The following is a 17,630-nucleotide window of genomic DNA, read 5'->3' as shown; positions in this document are numbered from 1 at the left end:
GTCAATCTGCGAGGTAAAAGACTAACCTGGCTCAGTGACTGCAATCGGGGCTACGACCTGGCTGAGTTTGGAGAAGTCCACTGTCATCCTCTAAGATCTGTTTGGTTTTTGAAGGGGACAGAAACGGATTCATTTAATGGGGACGTGATTCACTACCCCTGAGTCCTTTAGGTCTTAAGGATGGCACTAATTCCCGCCATTTTCCTTAGATACAATGTTGTTTTTTATTTATTATTTGGTTGTGATGGGGGCAGGGGGAGTTTCAAACGCTTCCACTTGAAAGCGTTTGAAACTTCCCCACTACGATAGCTCTTAACACTCAAGCCCACTACTCAACGTAGGGGTTTCGCTAACTACCAAGTATGAATATTCCAATTATGAACTTGAGCACCAGAAAATGACCATTGGGTGGTGAGTTCACAGACCCAGTAGAACCATCATGAACTGGGCCTAAGCCAAGATACCATTTTATTACCAGTCCTCAAGGGCCCCCCAGTCTAACCAGGGGCCCAGATAACAATTTCACTCCCCAAGAATCAGTGCTTCTGTGGGCCCTGCATCCAGCAGCACCCACAAATGTCTGAGTACTACCCAGTCCCCAGTGTACAGTTACCTGAGTAAATGGTCATAGGTCCCTTTGGGAAAAATACGGATAAGCCATTGTATTGTATATACTGCCATGTATACCTGTCACAGTGATGTGGGCCGTTCCCCCTAGAGACCTGGCCTTTCCTTCTAGATCTGAGAACTGGCTAAAGTCCAGACACCGGTTTGGGATTGTGACTTTTTTTTTTTTTTGCAGGGGAGGAGAGGCCTGCTTTTAGCCTACTTGATCTCTTTCCCATTGTACAGACTGAGAGATTCCCTTGCTGAGATTCCCTTGCTGTGTTTTATTAACCATCTCCGTGGCCCTATGTGTGTCACATCACTCTGACTACTACCATGACCTTGCTGCTATGATAAATGCATCACACCTTGCTTCTGATGTTTAAAACCACCACCTGGCCTCTACTATTTTGGGATCCCATCATCCTCGTGGCAGTGAGGGAGCCCAGTTCTCTAATACCATGTCCCTGGCTTACAGAGGACACCATTGCACTTCTTAGTGTTGCTGGTCCCTCTATGACCAGTGAATTCCTTATTACTTTGGTTGGTGGAATGGCCTCTGGGTTGTCCTTGGAATGTAGTCAGCTGGTGGCTTTTCCAGTCTTATACAATATATCCATTCTTGCATGTCCTCATGCCTGAGTCTTTTGGTCCTTCCACCATCTGTCCCACCAGTTCGGGCTTTTCTACATCACTTAGTGTGGGTCATAACCTTTTCCAGTCATCCAGGAGCCAGCTTATCATTGTGTTATCTTGTGTAAATATAACCAGTGCCCATTTCAGAGTGTTACATTTTATAGACTAGGACAGTGCTTCATTATCAATATACTCTCCCTTACCCAACTTCACGTTCTGCCCTTATAAATCCAGCATCTTCAGGATCCAGTCCCATATATTTTCTCCCAGATTGTGTGGCCAACTCTTCCAGCTTTTTTGTTGTTTTGTCCCTTTCCTCCCTCTGCAGGCCCAGCAATTCCCTGGATAGGTTACGTTGGACTCGACTCTCTGTTTGCCTAGAGGCCAGAGGACTGGTGGGGGTAGATCCTGAAGGGTACATATTGTCTAGCAAAGCACAGGTCTCTGCAGTTTTCCATCCAGGAAGGGGCAATGCTAGCCTTTAATAGGGAGAAGTAGACCGCATTTGCCAATTGAGAGATTTCAAGGGAATGGGGGCAGGGTGTTAAGATTTTTTTAGGGCATCAATTCATATATCCCCTTTTTTAGACTCAGGGCTCAATTCTTTCCCAACCAGGGCCCTAGTCTTAATATAACACACTTTCTGGAGTTGAAAATCCAACCTTCTCTGGGGCTCTGCTGGCCTTAGAATTATGGCTTAGAAATGACCCTCAGGTTCTTCTGTCCTTGATCATAGGAGATAAGAGTTTCTTTATATGTTCCCAAAGAGTTCCTCTGACATTCACAATACCTCTTACATTGGTGATTAATCACTCAAACCCTTCCACTGTCTTTATCCAATGCATGCGATAGCTCTCAACAACAGCCGTTCCATTCCATCATCCTTACTACCTCCCTCAGAATCTCACAAACTCTTGAGATATTTGAGTGCCTTCCCTCCTACCATTATTCTATCCCTATTCACAATGGATAAAGCTGAAACAATTGCAATGCTCCACTTTGCACCAGCAATAGTTTCTCACTGCCAGCTGGCCAGAGAGTAAGGCAGCTCCAAAATCACATTTCATCGTCTGCTTTCTTAAACCACTCCTGACACCAACTGCCTTAGGTCCAATTCTCCAAGAAATAGATTCTAAGTTGTGTTTCCTGTCGTGGACAAAGTGTTTTGGAGCATGCTCTCAGGAATGACACCCAGAAGAGAGTAAAGAAAGTAAAATTAAGCAGAAGGAAGGGTTGAAGGCAATGGTGCTGCAACAAAGAACTGAGCTGATCCCCCAGGGAGTTCTTGAGACGAAGTGCCCCTTCAGAGTTGGCCCAGAACTGGTCTTTGTTTCCTTGCATTGACCAGTCATTTCCCTGGTAATGGATGTAAACTTGAGTGAGGTAATTCCATTACGGCCAAGAGCAATTCCAGTAGGGACTTGGTTGCAAGCTCTCAGTAACCAACACTTCTCGGCACCATGGGAACTGAATGACTTGATTTTGAACCAACCACAGAGTCCTTTATTTCCCCATTTTGAAGATCAGAAAACGGAGACAGAGAGTAAAATTAATTTTCCCATAGACACACAGCCCTAGGGCAAGTTTAAGTCCAAATATTTGAATGCAGGTGTATACAGGTCTAAATCCTAAACCATAACTAAACCATAACTTCCACTAAGCCATAAACAGTACAGTTATGTCTCTGATTGTTCTCCCACCAATTTTGGGGTAACTTCAGCTTTGCTCACATTCTTCCCAAAGAGTTATCAAAGTTCCTGGTTGGGGGAAAGAGTGGAGGTGGTATCCAAACAGCAGACGCTACTGGGCACGTCTTGCTTTTCTGCTCCAGACAGCTGCACTCATGTGTCTGGTTGCTGCCAATAATGATAGCACTGAGTAAAATCTCCCCATCCTCCATTTCTCCCCCTCTTCCCACAATCTACTTTAGAAAATAAAGAAAGGAACTGAAAAAGGAAAGGTGGGCAGGAAAGAAGGAAGAGAAAGCAAATGAAACTAATATGCCTTGAGAACCTAATATGTACCAGGCTCGGTACTAATTTCTTTAGTTTGTTTCCCGATTTGCCCCTCACAACAATCCAATGAAACAAGGATAGCTTCCAGTTTATAACGAAACCAAGGCTCAGAGTAGATTATTACAGTAGCAGTATCCCTTTTTAAGTGGCCATGACTCCTTGGAATCATGATATAATGTAGGAAATCCAGAAACTGATCTTGCCCAAAGAATCTTAGATTTTTAGGGCTATATCTAGCCCTAAAAATTTTTAGGGCTATATCTGTCATGTAATGAGAGCTGTCTGTCACCCAGCTCTAATGAGCATCTACTAACCAAAGCTTATATTTGTCACAAAACGTCTCACAACATCCTTCTCAGTTTTAACCATGCTCCTCTACCTTACTCGCATTGCCAGCCCCGTCATCCTAACAGCCTAAGTCCTGTGACAGATGGCAGGGACACTACCTGTTAGCCAATGACATATAATCCTGAGTACTGAAAGTTTCCCATGCAAGTATGGGATTTAATTAAACATCCTGGCCTCATAAACGTCACTTGGGTCTCCCTCTGTGTCCCTCTCTGTGTCTCACGTTACCAAAACTGCACGCAACCCAAGAGTCAACTGGGCAATGTAAGTTTGGGAAATAAAAACAAAATAATCTACCACTAAAGATGTTGTGGACACTCTTGTAGATACAGGGTGAACCCCACCCACTATTTGGTTCAGATATTAAGATATTATAATGCCACACACACACCAAAAGTAAATGAAAAAGATTACTCACTGTATTAGGGTTCTCCAGAGAAATAGAACCAATAGGATGTGTGTGTGTGTGTGTGTGTGTGTGTGTGTGTGTGTTTAGAGAGAGAGAGAGAGACAGAGAGAGAGATTTATTTTAAGGATCAGACAATTATGGAGACTGGAAAGTCCAAAATCTGCAAGGTAGGCTGGCAGCTTGGAAACCCAGGGAAGAGCTGATGCTACAGTTCAAGTCTGAAGGTGGGTCCTGGCAGAATTCCCTCTTCTTCAAGAGAAGTCAGTCTTTTTCTGTTAAGACCTTCAACTGATTGGATGAGGCCCACCTACATTACAGAGGGTAATCTGCTTTATTCGAAGTCTACTGATTTAAATATTAATCTCATTTTTAAAAATACCTTCACAGAAACATCTGTAATAATGTTTGCCAAAATATTTGGGTACTGTGGCCTAGCTATGTTGATGCAAAAAATAAAATAAAATGGCCATCATACTCACAGGCTGTCTGGGGAGAGTAGGGCAACTCCAAAGCAGATCTGAAAATGGCTCAAGAGAATTTGGAAAAGGGACTGGCTTGGGGTTTTTATGGTGGTGAGTGGGTGAGGCCAGGGTGAGGGTTCCCACACAGGCAGGGGTTTGCATGTTTTGAACCTCCCTCCAGCAGCGAAGCATCCAGACTTTCTTATCATGGATGTGTAGATGTGGGGTGCAAGTGGGTGAAGGAGGATTGAGGCTTAAAAGTTGTCAGCAACCACAGATCAAAAATTGGAGTCAGACTCTGTTGCAAAAGGGTATGCAGACTTTAGTCAGTTTAGTGGATATAAAAAAATATAATGATAGAACCAGTGAAGCAAGAAGAAATATTAACCAAAGTAGGTATAAATCCTATTGGATTAAAATTGCTGACACCTGCACTTAAATAGAAAATCCATTTGAAGTCACCACCATTCACAGTGGACACTGACCCAGGACAGCACAGCCAGCAACTGGAATGTGGCCAGCGGGTGCATTTCTAGGTCTAGAGAGGAGCTAGGCCTTATCTCCTAACACACGAATAATTCTTTTTCTCTCCATATTGAGAGCACATTTGAAGAAATTACCACCTGGAAGCCAGTATGTTTCTAGGTGGGGAGGAATAGAAAATTGGGAACACAGTAGAAATGCATAAAAATAGAGACACTCTCCATCAAGTGGGATGACCCAGAAAGTTCCCATAGAGTCTGACTTTGCAGAGAACCTTTCTGCACTGCACATTACTAACAGTAAAATCCCAGTGTCAAAATTCAGTGCCCTCCATTCTGAGTGTCTAAGGGCATCTGAGAGCACTTTAGGCCCCTTTAAGCCATCATGAGACTTTAATTCCTCCTTCCAGGGAGCCAGTAGGGTGGTGAACTCAACAAGCTTATAAATTAAGTCCTGAGTCTTATTTTCCCAGCAAAGCAAGTTCAGAATGTACCATATAATTCTACAGGCTTGACATATCTCCATTAAAGGGGATGCCCACTGAGTGTGGGAGTACAAAAAAGAAATTACAGATTTTCTAATAAATGCCTCAAACTGCCAAGAAAATCTGGTTCTCAGGATATTTTTTTTCCTTTGTGGCTGAAAGTAAACATGTTCATTGCTTTATAGTTTCCTGAAATGATGACATTCTAGTGTAATTGCAAATTCCTGTGAGAGGCAAACAATTTCTACCAACTCCAGTGATCTATGAGTGCATTTCTAATGGCTAAGGAAGCCTCTATCACTGGACATACGTATCAAGTGATCATCACGAGGCCTTTTTTTTTTACCAAGAAGGAGCACTTGCTCAAGTACTTTTCCATCAGATTACAACTGAAACCTTCACTCATTCTTAAAAGGCACCTCTCCAAGTTCATGAGGACAAAGATTGACTGCAGAACAAAGATTTCACACAGCACTGCTTTCCTTAATTTAAGTAAAGAGAAAGCCAACTGAAATATCTCCTGCTATTTTCAAATCACAGTTACACAGAGAGTGAATTTTTTTGTTAAGTTGGCTACATCATCTGAGCAAAAGACTTTATTAATGTCCGTTCAAGTAAAATTTCAAGACTAGAACTAGAAAGCTGAAGCGAAACATATTCTAGAAGGGTTAGTTGGTATGCCAAGGAATCTAAACTTCTCAAATTTACTGGAAAATATTAGTGTTCTTGCCAATTATCTAGGCCTGGTGTAATCATTTCATAGAGAAAATCCATCCATTGCCCACATGCACACTCATAATTCCAATCTGTGTGTCTCTGTTGGACCAAACAGAGGCTGGAGCCCTCGGGCTCTGCTACACATTAGTGGAACAACTGCCCAAACACATGAACTGGGTCCTGCAGCACCTTCTGGATACAATTCCTCTCCTTCCTTAGCAGGTCTAGCCATTCTCTAGCCAAGTTATACTGTAAATCACCGACTTATTGGTCTGGTACCCTGCAGGCAGGTTGGGTATATTCTGATTGAGGGGCATATTGTGCTGAAAAAAAGAAGACTTTGCAAACAAGGAAGGGAATGCCAGCCTTTGACAGGGAGGAGTGGGCCACTTCTGCAGACCTAAAGAGTTCAGATAAATCTGCAGATTCAAGATTTTCAAGGGCATCATCCCACGTGTCCCCATTGCAAGTCTCAGGGTCCCACTCCATCCCAAATGCGGCCTTAAATTCAATGTAGCCAAACTCTCAGGGTTGAGAATTAAATCGGTGTTGATGCTCCATTGCCCTTGTTTAGCCTTTTCTGCCTTCCAATGACTGGAAATGAGAATGTCATTATATGCTACCAAGTAGGCCCACTTGGTGAGTAACTACCCTCCAACTTGCCTTGCCCTGATCTATCAATGGTTGTCAGCAACAGCAGTCTGATTCCAAAATTCTTATAATTCCTACCCTCAAATGCCTGCAGTATTCCTCCATCAGTGCATTCCAGTCTACACGTATCAATTCCCTGCTCACCACTAGGTAAAGTTTATGATTTCCACCCAAACTGTATGCCAGGGGCTATTGGCACTCCATCTAACACCAGGGATGGGAGTCCTCGCTGCCAATCAGTGGCATGTGATTCAGCTCCAAAATCCCCATTGTAGATTGTGTTGCTTGGGAAACAGACTCTGAGACTCTGGGATTTGCATGCTAGAAGTTGATTGAGGGTACCTGTCAGGGGTAAAGGGAGCAACATTAGGCCGAGGAAGTCTAAAGGCAATGCAGTTGCAATAGAGGCCTCAGCCAATCCACTGGGGGCCATCGGACCTGGGAAACTCCCTCAGAGTTGCTGAGATTGAGGCAAGGAGGCTGGGGCTCTGTAGCACACATCAACCAGTTATGATGTAGGCTCTTTCCAGGGAGGAAGCGTTGACTTGGGCAAGGCCTCTCCCTTTGTCTGGGGGCAATTCCTGGGAGAAACTCATCTGTGAGCTGTCAGCAACCAACTGTCTCAGAAGCTGGGAACTGAGGGTTTTTGGAAAGAGGGATCTGAGTTGTTCAAAACAGCATCTACACCACCACTGAAGAGTGATTTGTAGCCAAAGAATAGTTAGAACACATGTCCAGCTAATTAGAAATGCTGGACAAGTTTGATATTCATTTGAACAAAAATAAGAAGAGGAAGAATACCTGATGCTACTCATCTGAAGCTAAAAATTAGGATTTCCCAACCATATGATGAAGTGGAAAAATTTGCTCTCACCACTATTTGCTCTTTCATCTTCCCTAACTTGACTTATCTATCCTGCTTCACTCACTGTTTGGTTAGAGCATATTCTTAAGTATTTTCACAGATCTCAAATGTGAGTGACCTGAATTATTATATAACATCAGATACTGTTCTTTCTATAAGGGTCTCTGAAACCTTACAGATTCTTAAACTGTAGTGCTTTTTACTCATAACCTGTAGATGTTATTTCAAATTACATCTTTATAAAGTTTTAGCTATGACTGGCAGTAATTCACGATTGGATTTCATGCTGCTCAGTCACCAACAGAACAATAATGTTGTCCTAAACAATTTTGTGTCACACCCTTGATTGTGAGGTTGTGCAATGACCACAGGCGTGAACATTGTCCCAATTCTTGTCTGGGACAATAGGCTGCCTCCAGAATTGTTTACAGTGTATAATGGGGGGGCTCCAGAACTTTAAAAGAGGGTTACACTTAGCCCATATCCCAGTTACCACATCACTTGATTAATTTACTCTTATTTTCTTGGCTCTTATAGTATCTACATATATCCCCACCTAGCCCTAAAGACCTTTAACTTGATGGAGTCCCACTTCTTTCCATATTTTTCTGATTTGGCAGTGACACAATTACCTCAGATATTAAAATGATGTCTAACTGGATTCTGAGTATCACAAGACCATCTTAAGTCCACAGTCACAATTGCTAAGATGACCCTTCCTATGACACCTGTTTAATATACATTTACCATATTTCATCAATTTCAAGGTACATATTTTTCACATTTTAATGTCTCAGGGTATGTTTTCAAATTGCCGTCAGCCAGGGGTCAGTGTTGAAATATTATCATTGCTTGCACACTGTTTCAGTCTTCTATTGCTGCTCAACAAATCCACAAAAATAGTGCCTTAGAACAATACAAATTTATTATCTTACCATTCTGGGGTCCAGAAGTTTGAAATGGGTCTCACTGGGCTACAATCAAGGTGTCGGCAGGGCTGCGTTCCTTTAGGGAGGCTCTGGGGGAGTTCCGTGCCGTTCCCAGTCCTGAGACGCCGCCCTCTTTCCGTGGCTCACACACAGCCTTCTTCCTCCACCTTCAAGGCCAGTGATGGTGGGTCAAGTTCTTCTCACACTGCACCACTCTCACCTCCTATTCTGCCTCCCTCTTCCGCATTTAAGGATCTTTGTGATTAGGTCGGACGCACACAGATAATCAAGGATAATCTCAATATTTTTAAGGTTGGCAAATTGGCAACCTAATTCCAACTGCAACCTTAATTCCCTTTTGCCATGTAATCTAGTCACAGCTTCCAGGGATTAGGATACAGATATCTTTGGGGGCCATTATTCTGCCTACCACATGCATTTTTTAAAATTGATATATAGTTGACATAACAAATTGGCTTCAGGTGTACAACATGATGATTCATTATTTACCACATGCGTGTTTATCAAAACTTGTAGAACTGGTGTCAGAGGTTTGGGAGGAAATCTCAGAGATAATAGTGAAGCATTCTTTTAAAATATTTTGCATCTTAATGTCATAGAGGATATTTTGTGATAAAAACATATATGACTATCAATGACTATGATTTCAAAGTGACTCAGAAAAGCCAGACTCTGAATGTGAAAGAAGTTTGGGGAATACTTCACCTAATTTATTCCACTTATACATTCAATTTTATCTATGCAAGAGTAATACATGCTTAAAAATCAGTCTGTCATACTAAGTGAAATAAGTCAGAGAAAGACAAATATCATATGATATCACTTATATGTGGAATCTAAAAAATGATACAAATGAACTTATTTACAAAACAGAAACAGATTCACAGACAGAAAAGAAACTAGTGGTTACCAAAGGGGATAGTAGGGGGGTGGGGGGGAGAGATAAATCAGGAGTTTTGGATTAACAGATACACACCACTATATATAACATAGATAAACAACAAGGACCTAGTGTATATATAGCACAGGGAACTATATTCAATATCTTTTAATAACCTATAATGGAAAAGAACCTGGAAAAGAATACATATATGTGTAACTGAATCACTTTGCTGTACACCTGAAACTAACACAACACTGTAGAGCAACTATACTTCAATTAAAAAATTCTATGTCTAAAGAAGTCTAAAAGCAATCTTTAAGTACAAGATTCTAAGTGCTAAGAAGCATGGAGTCATTGAGTTATCCAAGCAGCAGAAATTCTTCTTTCTCAATGGTAAAAAAAAAAACAAAAAAACGATATGACCTAGAGTCAATGGATCTTAGATTTAATAAAACACAGTACATATTCACAGATAGCCAATTTTAATATTTTCATATCTAAATAAAAGTATAAATTATACAAATACATATGAATACATATGTTTTCCAAGGACATAACTTTGTTTTGTATCCCTGTGGTGACAGTGCCATTACCACTAAATGCAAAATTGGAATTGTAAGTATTGCATGTTTTTATTCCATGCAAGGAATTTGACTTCTGCATTAGAGAATAACAGCCAAAACGTTATGAATAGGTAATGAGAACAGGAGTGCTGAAGGGAAGGGAAAGAAAGGAATTCTATGGAAAAGGACTGTTTTTAAGTAGAAATTTTAACAGGGCATACTCTATGATCACAATGTAATAATATTAAAAATAAATAATAAAAGGATGACCAAAATCATCACAGCAACTTGGAAATCTAAAAACACTCTTTTAAATAAACCCCGAAGATGAAGTAAAAAGAGAAATTATTAGATTACAGAAATGTTTAGATTATAAAACTTAAAAAAGATACAGCAAGATCTTTGCAGAGGAAAATTTATGGCCTTAAATTATTTGTTTTTATAGAAAAAAGGCTAAAAATTAAAGAATTAAGTGCTGTCTCTCAAAAAACTGGGGAAATAACCACAAAATAAACCTAAAGAAACTAGGAAGCAAGAATTAATAATAACAAGAGATAAAAGTAATAAAATAGAACACACAAAAAAATGGAAAGGATAAATATATCATAAACAGTTAATCCTTTGAAAAGACCTATAAAGTTATTTTTAAAAAATACTCAAAAGCCTGATAGTGATAAAAGTGAAACAGGATGCATTTTAACCACAGATATAAAAGAGATTAAAAATTATGAAAATACTATATGTAACTTCATAGCAAACAATTTGAAAATCTAGAGGAAATGGATGATTTCCTAAGTGAACACAAATCACCAATATTGATCTAAAAAGTAAAAAAATATGATAATTACCACAGAGAGAGCTATCATTTTGAAAAAATCAACAGGGCAATATGGTTTTATCCCATCTTTCAACAATTAGAGTTGCAAACACACTTAAATTATTCCAGACTATAGCAAAAGATGGAAAGCTCTTGAATTTATTTCAAGCATAACTTTAATATCAAAATCTACTAAACATGGTAACACAAAAAAGAAAAAAAACATAGATCAATTTCACTATAAATATAGGTAAAATTCTAAACATAATATTAGCAAAAATAGAACCAATGTGCCAAAGGAGTAGTTAATACAACTAACGGCAGTTTATTTAAGGAATGTAAAGTGGTTTAATGTCAGAAAATCTATCACATAATTACTTACAACCACACATGTAAGAAAAAAAATCATTGAAAATATTAATAAATGCCAAAATGATATTTGATATGATTCAGCAGGCATCTCCAATTATAAAAACTCTAAGAATAATAGCAACAGAAGAAAACAACCTACAATAGAATATTTACTAAAAATCAAGAGTATATATTATCCTAAATGGAAAAACATGGCAAGTACCTTAATTATAATTAGGAACTTAGCAGATATGCTCAGTATCTTCATTATTATTTAATCCTGTCTTGAGGATTTTTGAAGAAAATAAAACATCTAGTATAAAAATTAGAAAAGAAGATATAAAACTACGTATTTTCTGTCAGTAATATGAATGCATGACCAGGAAGCCTACGAGACATGCAAGTTTTAAAAAAAAAAAACCGGGCTTCCCTGGTGGCACAGTGGTTGAGAGTCCGCCTGCCAATGCAGGGGACACAGGTCCGTGCCCCGGTCCAGGAAGATCCCACATGCCGCGGAGCGGCTGGGCCCGTGAGCCATGGCCGCTGAGCCTGCGCATCCGGAGCCTGTGCTCCGCAACGGGAGAGGCCACAACAGTGAGAGGCCTGCGTACCACAAACAAACAAACAAAAAAAAAAACTTTAGAATTAACAAAATTGGCAAGATAGCTGGATATAAGATAAACATCTAAATATCAACATCTTTTCTCCATTTAGGTACCTATAAATGATAAATATATTTATAGTAGCAACAATAAAATACTTAGAATAAATTTTCCAAGAAAGATACAGGACCTTTTTGAAAAGGACCATAACACTATTGAAAAATGTCAAATAACGTCTGGCTAGTGGAAGGACATACCAGGTTCTTGACTGAGAAGATGTAATTTCATAAAAATGTCAATTATTAAATGTAATGCCATTCCAATTAGAATTTCAACAGGATTTTGTTTTGAGGAGGTAGGAAAAGAATTAGATAATTTTATCTTAAAATACTTTTTGAAGGGCTATGTAAAAAACAAATTTTAGGGACTTCCCTGGCAGTCCAGTGGTTAAGACTGTGCTTCTACTGCAGGGGGCATGGGTTCGATCCCTGGTTGGGGAACTAAGATCCTGCATGCAGCGTGGTATGGGCAAAAGAAAAAAAAATTTTTTTAACTTATGTATTGCATAAAACATCTGCAAGAAAGAAACAATAGATATAGAAAAAACATATTTGCATCAGAGATGATATACAAAGGGGTATGTTTGTAATATACAAAGAGATCTCACAATTTGATTTTTTTTTAAAGGTAGAATCTAATAAATGGGTGAGGATATGAATAGGCAATTCTTATATAAATACAATTTCTCAATAAACATATTCTTTAAACTCATCCAAATTGTCTGCCAACAAATTCACTAACACTCAGGAAGAGGCAAATTAAAGCAACAATATAATTTTACTTTACACCTATCAGAGTAGCAAAAACTAAAGAGAATTATAACACTTATTGCGGTAGGGACAAAGAGAAAACATGCTCCCAGGTATTGCTAGGTATGAATATAACGTATTACTGTCCTTTGGGAAAGTAAAATGGCAACTTCTATGAAAATTTAAAATACATAATAAATTCCTTGACCCTGCAATCCCAACTTCTTGGACTCTAGCCCATAGAAATAAAAACACCACCAGTGAGGACAAATTACAATGATGTTTATTGAAGCATTATTTATAGTAGAAAAAATAGAAATGAAGTGGTTAAATAAATTATGGCCTATTTACCACATGGAATATTAAGTAGCCATTAAAAGGAATAAATAGGAACTATTGTATATCAATTAATTTGGAAGGATTTCCATGAAATACTGCTTTATTTTTGTAAATGCATATATAGGTCTGTATATAGTTGTATGGAAACAGAGGGGAAAAATGAAAGGATACTTATCATTTGTTAACACTGCCTACTGGGGGAAGGAAGAAGAGAAGTGAGATGTGGGGACCCAGCAAAAAAAGGAAGAGAAAAAGGAGATTTTACTTTAAGTGTGTGAACATGATCAAATTATACGTTTATGTAAAGTTATAAACCTATATGTGAGTATACAAAAAATATTTTTTTTGAATAGGAAAATCTAAACGTCACCTATTGGATTGTGATTGAAAAAACATGAAACTGAAGTAAGACCCAGGGGAAGGACAACACCATAAAGCACTACAATTTAGTCATTATGGTAACCTGCAAAGTATTTTTGCAGAGCTGTTCTCATAGTTCCCACGCGTACAATCAAAACAAATATGCTAAACATTAAAATTTAAAAAGAATTGGTCATTTTATGTGTTGTATTAACACATTTAATAGTGTCATTGTACATAATGTGAAATTTATGTTAAATCCGTATAATATTATACAGTAAAGGCCATCTATTTTGTTTACTCTGATGACTGTGGTTTCCAAAGGACTAAGAGTATAAAGAAAAAATTTTGATGCTACAGTACAGGTGATGAGAGAGGCTACATGCAAATATAAGGTGTCCTTTTCAAACATATATATGCACGCAGGTATACCTATATACCTATTCATATATACTATATGCTACACTGTATTTGTATATGCTATCAGATTTGAAAATTCACATCACTTATGTGAGTTCATTTTCATAGTGGTACTAGAAGAATTAACTATATTACCCCCTTTAGAAGATAAAGACACATAGATAAATAATGTGGAGGGTTTTCCATTATGAATTTTGTCTTTTCTCTCCTTACGATTTTATGTATAAAAAACAATTCACTGTGAATTTTGTTAAAAAGAAAAAAACCTAAAAAATGATGGAAGATGCAATTTGGGGAAAATTATAATTTTTCCATTATACTTGATGAATTAACAATTTTCACAAATATGAAGTCCCAAAGCAATTGTGCAAGAAGGTCTCACAAAGTAGTAGGTCTTTCGTTAAATTTAGAAATAATTGATACTAGATTTTAAAGTGCATGGAAGATTGTTTCTCACTAGAGATCTCACTTCTATCCAACCAAATCTGGTATTCCTTTTGTTGAAAGTGCCTGTCCCGTTCTTCAAACTTTACTTCCTTCTTCAAGAAGCCTGCCCAGACTCCCTCCAGCAGCACAGGATTTTTTACTCTTACCATCTATTCTCACTTACTGTTGCTATATTAGGTGGCTTGCATACTCTTCTCCCTGCTGACTATGAGCTAGCTCCTTGAGGGCAAAAACCAAGGCCTGGGACTTTCTAGACCTTCAGTGTTGACTGCATACATGCCTACCAACAGCCCATTTAGGTACCATTTATTTCCTATTTCTGTGCTCTTGCTTATGTTATCTCATTCTTCAATATTCTCACCCTTCTCAATAATTTGTGTTTCCTGAAAAACTGATTGAATTTCCTCTGATGATTGCTTATTTCTACAGGCCATTTATGCCCAGCATAGAGATTTATCTCCTTCTTGTGTCCATGCACTGCTTCAAATTGCTCTCTAATTACTCCATATGTGCATACTTTGTATCCAAAGCTAGATCCTAGACAAAAACCATGGGGACTGTTTTTTAAATTTTCAAATATCTTAGTACCAAGCACAAGTAATTTAATCATCAATTCTGGTTCAATTAAGGAAGACATCTTTTTTTCTCTCTCTAGATTCTCATTGTACTCTCAAATATGTTATTAAGTTTAGAATTCTTTGATTTGTATTTAATGGATGGATTCAGGGGCACACACACAAACAGAGTGACCTCAAAATGCTTCTGGAATCACACAATGGTCAGAGGAGACCCTGGGAAAATGATGAAATGAGGCTTTCTTCATCTCCCTGAAAGAGGACTCAAGTTCCTTTCTCTTATGGGAGACAGGCCTTGATCCTAATCGCCACACTTGTACATGTGAAATTAACATTTCAAACTGCCTGCAAGTATCTCTCTGTCCAAAGTTCCCTCAGAAACATAACAAGACTGTTGGAAATGTAAATAACACATGAGGTTGAAAAATAATAATAAATTAGGTGAGACAGGAATAAAGGACATATAACCCAAGGCATAGTTCTTGTCTGGTTTTCCATATAAACCCTCTGGGGGTTAATGCAAGTTGCCTGGGAATAGATTGAGGGGGGGGATATTTACTTGAGAAGCAACTGACAGAAACATAAAACATATATGAACTTTCATCGTCCATTTAAAAAATAATAAAATTACCAAAAACAAACTAGAGAACAAAGGAAGGGATAAAAGTATTTTTGAAGTTTGGTGAAGTACATTTATACAGTCATTTTGCCCTTGTGAATCTTTACCACAAAATCTTATCCATTCTTCAAAGCTAACCATGATTTGATTACACAGACAGTTAAAACTCTAAGCCAATTTTTGATCTAGACCTTTTCATTTTAGAAAAGCAGAATCCAGTATTAAAATAAATGCATAGCACACATGAATGAAGAGAGGGTCTAAATGGCTATTGGAGTGATATTTCCCCCTAAACATATGGCACTGACATCAAGAACACACAACCACTTGGGCCAAGACCTAAAACCAGCTGTAATGTGAATCTGCTAAAGAAGAAGATAAAATTCCTGTGTTGCATTAAACTTCAGTTTCTTTCCAGAGCTATTATTTTAACAGATACTCATTATATGTGCACTTCACTTTGCTATCATTGTTTTTTCTCTGCAAGGTTAGTTCAAAGAGTAGGACCAAAACCTTACAGAAAGGAGAGACATGAAGAGGAAAATCTGCATCGCTAATCATCCCAGTTGAAGATCACTTTTCCATACACTGATGTTCAAATGAATCAGTACCCCACCTGACATGTCTTAGATGGACAGAAATCCCTAAACTTCATCACTGAAAATACAGATGCCCTAAAAAATGTATAATTCCAGATGAATAGTAATGGATATTAATCTCATTAATATTATCTGTTTGAGTACAGACTGGTAGAAAAGGTGGGAGCTTGCAAATTTTTATTTTCTCATAAATTTTTTATATTTTCAAGTGTGCCTAAAGAAAAATTTCGACTTGGACTGTTGCAAAATGCCCAACCCAACACCTGCCACACAGGCATTCAATAAATAGTAGAGGGCAAAATTATTTTTCTAGAATGATATTTACTGGAGAATCAGGGACCCTTTGACCTGAATACTCTTGTAAGTTGTCTCTTTCCCACTTGTGATGCCATGTCAAACATGATCACTCAATACAAGGTAACTAGAGAGGAGGGTTTTGTCTGGTTTATTCCAGCTGTCCTACTGCCTTGCCTTTCCTCCATACAAGTACACTGTGTTCTTTCTGTCCTATCTCAGCTCAAAAGGCACCTATCAAATAGGCCTTCTCTGACCATCTTACAAAAATGCAAACACACCCTAGACTCTCACATCCTCCTTATTCTGCTTTTTACTTCTATGTAGTAATTAGCATCATATGACAGCTTTTCTATTTACTTGCTTATTTGCAGACTATCACTAGAAAGCAAGTTCCCTGAGGGCAGGGGCCTTGTCTCATTCACAGCTCCATGTCCCAGAACAAACACTGCCTGACACACAGAAGATCCTCAATAAGTAGTTATTGAAAAAATTCTTTTCGGAGAAGAATAAGCTGCCACCTGCCAGGTAATGAAAGCACCAATAGACTGGCACCTCTTCCAAACCCACTGCGGGATTTCCTTCAAGGAGGGGATCTCTGTGCTCACTTTCAGGTTGAAAATGACAATGCAGAGTTTGGGGAATGCTTGCCCCTCTGACTTGTCTATAGCACACTGTCATTCATCCTCTTTTTACTTGCTTGGGTTCTGCCTCTCTTTTTTTTTTCTTTTTTTTTTTTTGCGGTACGCGGGCCTCTCACTGTTGTGGCCTCTCGCGTTGCGGAGCACAGGCTCCGGACGCGCAGGCTCAGCGGCCATGGCTCACGGGCCCAGCCGCTCCGCGGTGTGTGGGATCTTCCCGGACGGGGGCACGAACCCCTGTCCCCTGCATCGGCAGGCGGACTCTCAACCACTGCGCCACCAGGGAAGCCCTCTGTCTCTCTTAATTTCAAGCTTTTAGGAAAAAGCACCGTGTCTATATTATTTTCTACCACCAATAACTTTTAGGTGCTTAGTAAATGTTGAGAGGTGATTTTTGCTTTGTGGAAAACATGCAGCCTTCTGAATTGTAGCTTATTAAAGACAATCTTTACATTCTAGAAATGGTACACTACATGTTGGGCGATATCGTCTATGTCTTCCAGAGATTTATGCTATAAAAAAGACACTATAGAACACATGAAGTGACTGTGATTTTTAACATTTTAAACAGGATTAAAAATAATTTTTTACCTTTTTGTTACTGTCATTTAAAATTTGGTGTAAGTTCATCATGGTGACAATAAAAACAATGAATACACCAAATAATTCAGAAAAAGCATAATTTT

The 17,630-nt window shown here is 38.7% G+C and overlaps 1 protein-coding gene across 1 annotated transcript in view; it reads right to left on the bottom strand.

Moving 5' to 3' along the window:
- Positions 1–285: 285 nt before the first annotated feature.
- The window catches only part of FTCDNL1 (formiminotransferase cyclodeaminase N-terminal like), a 75,725-nt gene continuing 58,380 nt past the window's right edge, over positions 286–17,630 (bottom strand). Inside the window, exon 6 of the mRNA XM_022567340.2 lies at positions 286–17,630. This exon is cut by the window's right edge and continues 11,796 nt beyond it. The gene's annotated coding sequence lies outside the window, so the exon portion shown is untranslated.

Source organism: Delphinapterus leucas, chromosome 8, assembly GCF_059928025.1.
Source record: "Delphinapterus leucas isolate spDelLeu-1000000601 "Yukka" chromosome 8, BTC_Dleu_Yukka2, whole genome shotgun sequence".
In the NCBI taxonomy this organism is placed as follows: domain Eukaryota; kingdom Metazoa; phylum Chordata; class Mammalia; order Artiodactyla; family Monodontidae; genus Delphinapterus; species Delphinapterus leucas.
This window is presented reverse-complemented; position numbering and strand designations above follow the sequence as displayed.